The sequence below is a fragment of the Sceloporus undulatus genome, chromosome 4 (assembly GCF_019175285.1).
Source record: "Sceloporus undulatus isolate JIND9_A2432 ecotype Alabama chromosome 4, SceUnd_v1.1, whole genome shotgun sequence".
Classification (NCBI taxonomy): domain Eukaryota; kingdom Metazoa; phylum Chordata; class Lepidosauria; order Squamata; family Phrynosomatidae; genus Sceloporus; species Sceloporus undulatus.
The window spans coordinates 126,993,590-127,000,572 of NC_056525.1; the positions used below are offsets into that span (position 1 = coordinate 126,993,590).

The 6,983-nt window shown below is 46.1% G+C and overlaps 1 protein-coding gene across 2 annotated transcripts in view; it reads left to right on the forward strand.

Annotated features, from left to right (window-relative positions):
* The first annotated feature begins 510 nt into the window (after window positions 1-510).
* RC3H1 (ring finger and CCCH-type domains 1) overlaps window positions 511-6,983 on the forward strand; it is a 76,890-nt gene continuing 70,417 nt past the window's right edge. Inside the window, exon 1 of one of the 2 annotated variants that reach the window (XM_042463235.1) lies at window positions 511-833. The gene's annotated coding sequence lies outside the window, so the exon portion shown is untranslated. The remainder of the gene's footprint in view (window positions 834-6,983) is intronic. The other variant, XM_042463234.1, reaches the window with a different exon arrangement.

The window sequence follows — 6,983 nt, forward strand, 5'->3', positions numbered from 1 at the left end:
ATATCTTTGAATGCAAAGCAAGCACAGGCACAGAATAAAAAGAGCAGCAGGCCAATGTATGTTGACTGCAGAAGCAGGCCTGGTCTGGGTCCTGAGGAAGCCAAGGTAGGCCTCTTGGCCCAGTGAAACCCTAACGCTGCCCTTCAAACGCTGAGGGCCTTTGTTGGGGCTGCAGCCATACTGGAGTAACAACCCGGTGTGGCACCGCTTTGACTCTTTGCTATGGAATTCTGGGAATTCTGGGCCCCACAACAAACTCCAACTCCCAGAATTCCATAGCAAAGAGCCAGACAAAGAGTCAAAGCGGGTTGTTACTCCAGTATGGCTGCAGCCTTATCGGCCTCCTCTGGGCGCCCTCCTTTTCCAGGCCATCATCCTCTCTTCCAGCCTTGTGTCCAAAACCGTCCTCCATTTTGAGCAGGGGACTCAGGGAGGGAGGCAGGGCTTTCTCTGGGAGGAAGAGGGCTGCTTGCTGGCGTCCTCCATTTTGCGGCGAGGGCGAGGCCCCGGAGGCCTGGAGCCGCCTTTGTCCGGCCTCCCCTTCCTTCCTTCCTTCCCTGCCTCCTCCGCGCTCTGAGGGAGGGAGCGCCTCCGAGGAGGAGGAGGAGAGGAGGCTCCCAAGATGGCCCCTGCTGCAGAGGCGGCCCTGGAGGCAGCGGAGACAGCAGCAGCAGCGGCATCGGCGGCGGTGGAAGCAGGAGCAGCCGCGGGCCGGAGGGTGGGCGCCGGCCATCTCTGGCTCCGCGGGGGGAAAGAGGAGGCGGCGGCGGCGGAGGAGGGCGCCACAGCGCTGGTTCGCAGCTGAAAGGAGCCGCCGCTGAAGCCGCGAGGAGGTGAGCGGAAGAACAATAGGGCGGGGGCTGCCCCAGCAGCCAGGCTCCTCTCCTTCGGCCTCGGAGGCGGGAGGGAGAGAGAGGCCCCAGGCCTTCGCCGTTCAGGCCTCGGCACGCGCGCGCCCTGCTCTCGCTTCCCCTGGTTAGGCCTCAGGCTTTTGCCGGCCTCGATTTTTGCTTTCCGCCCGGGACGGTGGCTCCCTCGCCGGCCGTGGAGGGGGGGGGACGGTGGCAGGAGAGAAGAGGGCTCGAGGCCGACTTGTGGGTCGCCGCCCAGCTCCCTTTGGCCCTTGAAAACCAAACACAACTTTTGCTCATGTGATCCATCCGCCCTTCTCCCCCAAGGCAGCCAGGGCGGCCTACAGTATAAACACACCCGCTTGCTTTGCTTTCAAAGGTAGGGAGATGATGGCGGTGGATTGAAGCCCCGGATCCTTCTTCTTCGTGGCTGGGCTGCGTTGAGAGAGAGGGCTGTGGCCCAAGGGCCCAGGGCCTCAGAGCTGGGGAAAGGGCCCTGCTGCCTGCGGTGGGAAGGGCTAGCCCTAAAGCAATGGGCTTCTGCCCATTTGCCTGGACGGTTTTTGCAGCCACTTGCAAAAGGCCAGGCAGGAAGGGTCCATTACACTAGAGCTGGAGTCATCCAGTCCAAGCCCATCCTGCCATGCAGGAACTCACCCTCAAAGCACCCCCTGAGTGACAGATGGCCATCAGCCTCTGTTTAAAGACCCCCAAGGAAGGAGGCATTGGGCCTGAACAGACAGGCCAAAATAAAGCTGCTTCGGGTCACTTTGGAGGTGTTTAAATGCCACACACATCTTAAGAGGCCAGAAGCTGCCCCAAAACTGCGCTCCAGTCCTTAGGCACACTTCCAAAGTGAACCAAAGCAGCTTTATTTTGGCCTCTCTCTTTGGGCCCATTGGGCTCCATTTCCCACATCTTTTGTTCCCATTCCCCCCCAACTTTGGTCCCAAACACACTGCAGATATAACCCACTTTGAGACTGCTTTAACTATCCTGGCTCAGGGCTGGGGCAACCTGAGAACTGGAGTTTATTGTGTGTCCTCCAGAGTTCTGACAGAGAAGGGTCAATGCCTCATAAAACTACAGCTCCCAGAATTCCCTAGCATTGAGTCAGGGCAGTGAAGGCCCTCTCAAACTGGATTATTCCTGCAGTGTGTTTGGGACCCTAGGGATTAGATCTCGATCCGGAAGTAACAGTTTACCAAGGGTCTGTATATAATACATTATGTATAGCAAATGAAGCCTGACTTATTATTATATTGCTTATTCTTCTCTTCAGGTCAGTTGTTTTTTTAAGTTGTATACATTGCATATTGATTATTATACAATACATATATATATATATATATATATATATTCCTACATTCTATTACAATTTGTCTGGATATCTTTAATACCCCGCCTCATTGCTCCCCTTCCCCGGAGCCACTTTCTTCATGCTAGTGCATATACCGTGTTGTTTATTCTCTTGGGATCCACATTACTGACACTCTCACAGCCTACCGCTACAAGATCTCTTTGCACAGTGATATTCCAGGCTATGCCTCTGAATTCTTCTGTAGTGGAATCCAGTGACTGGAAACCAACAACCCACAAGACAAAAGGGGCTTTGGCTTCTTATTTATGTTTGGATTTAACGTTTGAGTCTCCTCGTGTACTTCCTAGTACGTATAGGAAAATCCTGTCATTTTCCCATGTGTTTGTAAACACTGTGGGAAACTTGCACCCCTCCAAATGTTGCTGGAGTCCAATTTCCTTAACCCCTGGCCATTGTTGCTGTTACTTAGATATTTCCAAAGGACAGAAAGAAAGCTTGGTTTCAAGTTGAATGGGGAAGACAGTCTAGAACAGTGGTTCCCAACCTTTGAAATGCTGCGACCCTTTAATACAGTTCCTCATGTTGTGGCGACCCCCAATCATACAATTATTTTAATTGCTATATGCAAATGTGTGTTTTCCGATGGTCTTAGGCGACCCCTATGAAAGGGTCATTTGACCCCCCAAAGGGGTCCCGACCCACAGGTTGGGAACCACTGGTCTAGAAGGTTGCAGGTCCTAACCTTCATTACCACAGATCTGAGTGAAATGAGGGAGGACGCAGGGAAAGACATCCTATTATAGACAGACTACCTTGGCAAAGAGACTCTAGCATCCTCTGGTAAACTTCATTTTTGAATACAGTACCATAGTGTACTCTGAATAGATCTACGGTACCTTTAAATAAGGTTTAGAAACAGCAGAAGAGTTCATAATGTGGTGACTAGGGTCCAAAAGATACTGCAGAAATAATCCAGTTTCAGACCACTTTAACTACCCTAGCTCAGTGCTACGGAATCGTGAGGATTGTAGTTTGTTGTGGCCCCAGAGCTCTCTGACAGAGAAGGCTAAATGTCTCACAAAACTACAGTTCCCAGAATTCCCTAGCATTGAGCCAGGGCAGTTAAAGCAGTCTCAACGTGGATTATTTCTGCAGTGTGTTTTGGACCTAGGTACCTTAACCAGGACTCCACCCACACTGCAGAAATAACCCAGTTTGACACCACTTTAACTGTCGTGGATCAATGCTATGCAATTCTGGGAGTTGTAGTTTATTGTGGCACCAGAGTTCTCTGACCGAAGGCTAAATATCTCACAAAACTACAGTACCCAGAGTTCCATTGCACTGAGCCATGGCAGTTAAAGTGGTGTCAAACTGCATTATTTCTGGTGCTGTGCCTGTTGTTGTGACAATCAGTCTATTAGTAGACCAAATTTTAAAGTGTTGATTCTGACTTCTTAAAGGTTAGGATGAAGATACTTCAAGGATTGCCTGTTTCTGTCTGTTCCTCCCTATATTTTAAAATCTTCATTAGAGAGGTTTCGGTGGATATCCTTTGTCATAGGCAAAACATTATATTTTTGGCTGGCAGGTAAACAACATTCTGTGGTAATATAGCTGATTTAAATTAGGTTCGTTTAAATGAAATGACTTCTTTTTTAAAAAGTGTTTTTTAAAACTGATTATTCATATTTTTATTAAGAAGTCTGTTGTTGTTGGTTTGTCGCTGTTGTTGCTCTAATTATTTATTTGTATCCAGCTTTCCCCCCAAATTTGAGACTCAGAGCTTACAGTCTAAAATCATAGTAATCACTTTATTTTATAGTGCAATGAATTCCATCCAGAAACAAATCCTTCAGTTAATACAACCTGATCTAAAAGAGCACTTAAAAAAACAATATTATATTAATGAGTAGCCATAACATCTGAACTGCATTTTGCTACTTAATTTTCTGATTTAGTCCTATATTGGTACAGTCCTATGTTCTATATAGGATACTAACTTGTAATTCCCAAAGTTTATTGAAAGATGGAAATCATATCAAAGCCTAATAACTTTGTGTGGGTGAAGCTGGAGATGCCATAGATTGTAATGTTAAGAGGCATTAAAACATGGTTGATTAAGCTTTCTGATAAATAAAATAATGTTTCACAGTTAATATAATAAGCAGGATTCAGGTTTTTTATTCCAACATTAATGCCAAAAAAAAAAAGATAAAAATTTAAACCAAAAAAAACCACCTTGGGTTTGTTTTTTTAGATTGTTTTCTCCCCAACCCTTTATAATAATAGACAAAACAAAACCATATTCATCTTTTTTCCCCTCAGGTAGAGATAACAGAGAAATATATTATCAATCCTAATAATAAAGTGGCTCTGTGTGTGTTCCTTCAAGTTGTCTGTTGAATTATAGTGACCCCATGAACTTTTCTTCTGGGTTTCTTAGGCAAGGAGTATTCAGGAGGTGGTTTTGTCCATCCCCTCCTCTGAAATACAGCCTATAGCACCTGGTATTCATTGGTGGTCTCTCATCCGAGTACTAGCCAGGGCAGACCCACTTTAGCTTCCAAGGTCAGATAGGGTCTGGTGCTTTTAGGGTATTTAGTCCCTACACGTATAAATAGGTCCTGCAATAGCCAACATCTATATACAGGTATACTATGATGATTCCAGTCTGTTCCTATGCATGTAAATGTGGAAATGGAGAGGAAAACAGAATTTTTTTTATGCTGTATTTTTATGTGGAAGACTTTCTACACAATATATACCAGGGGTAGGCAACCTTTTTGAGCCAGGGCCCGGGTTGGTGTCCCCCAGACAACCGGAGGGGGGGGGGGGGATAAATAATTACATAATATAGGACAACATTTTCAAATGTAGGACACATTTTTAAAAAAATGGAGGACATGCGAAAAAAATTTGATGATTTTTTAAAAAGTATAATATAAACGCATGTTTCTTAGGCATGATCAAAATGGAGGACATTTGGGCATTATTCCTAGACAGATAGCAGAAATGTACTTTCCTTTCTGGCCAACCCCCCCCCCCCCCACACATACACACACACACATTCCAAACAGCACATTTGGGCATTGAACATGGCTTTACTTAAGATGGCCTCTTGCATATTTCAGAGGCTTATTGCATAATCAAACTCTTTGGGTTTCACACTGAACATGGGTTCACATGGCTATGCATGTTGAACATGTCAAGGTGGTCTCATAAGTGATTTGCCCTCGGGTTCAACTGTATTTCTCAGAAGTGTGTACTTGGTCAAGGGACTGTGGTTTTTCTTCACTGCGCATGAGTTTGTAAAAATCACAGCAACTTACATTGGCCGTGCCTCTGAAGCTGGCTCATATCACCATCACCATCATCATTGTTAAAACAAAGCAGACCTGTAAAAATGGAATGGAAATCCTCCTCCTCCTCCTGCTCCTGTTCTTCTTCTTCCTCCTCCTCCTCCTCCTGCTCCTTCCTTTTTCCCTCCTCCTCTTCCTCCTCCTTCCTTCCTCCTTCCTTCCTTCCTCCCTCCTCCACCTGCTCCTTCCTTCCTCCCTCCTCCTCCATCCTTCCTCCCTTCTCCTCCTCCCCACGCGTTTCCGCGAGAGGCCATTGGCCTCTCACACAAGCGCGCAGGGCCTTTGCCCCCGCTTGCCCACCACCAAAGGCCTCACGCGCTTGCGCAAGAGGCCAATGGCCCAGCGTGCTTGCGTGAGAGGCCAATGGCCCAGCGTGCTTGCGTGACAGGCCAAAGGCCCCACGGGGCTTTTGGCAGCAGGCAAGGCGGCGGCAATCGGCGGCAGGACCGAGCTGGGGCCAATCCCAACGGCTCGGCGGGCCGCATGTGGCCCGCGGGCCGTAGGTTGCTGACCCCTGATATATACAATCGCATATACTCACCTGGTCTGTTGTATTACAGTCAGTCATATTAGATGGACTAAATATAGGATATGCACATTTTGTTATTCTGAGGAGACAGGAATTGGCAAACCATGGTGCTGAAATGAATAGACCAACAAATGAACGTGTGGGTGAAGCTGAAGGTGCTACAGTTATCCCCCAGCAAAATAAAGTTATAATTTTAATTTGGAATATTATCTTCCGCTCTCTGGGTAATAACTAGCAGATGCAATTTTTTTGTTAAATATAAAGGAAGTATCTGTTGTTTTCTTTATACTGTATTACAACTATCCAATACAGTAATTTTCACATCAAGCCTTGAACATGTTTGAATGTAACATTTAGCCAGATATTCTGAATCAGATACAAGAAATTTAGAGGACTGGAAAGTTTTCCTTTTTCTGTCTTTTTCAGAAAACCCACACCAGTGGAAGTGAGTCTAATTGAGTTCAGTAGGACTGTCAATTAAGTGTATATAGAACTGTAGAATTACTTTACTATATGCGGGATGAGTGGTACAGAGCCAGCATTATGTCATGGTTTGAGCATTGACTATGACTCTGGAAACCAGGGTTCAAATCCCACTCAGCCACGGAAACCATTGGGTGACCTTTGGCAAGTCACACACACTCAGCCTCAGAAGGAAGCACTGGCAAAAAAAACCTCTTGCTCAGAAAACCCTATTATAGCTACACAACAACAGCAACAATAATAGGAATACCTAGTACTGTACTGTATGTACAGTCAATCCTCCTTCTCCACGGATTTTTTATCCACAGATTCAAGCATCCATGGTTTGAAAATATTGCAAAAAAGTATAAATTATTATTATTGTTGTTGTTGTTGTTGTTGTTGTTGTTGTTTATTTCTATAGTGCTTTAAATGTACACAGCACTGTACATACAAAT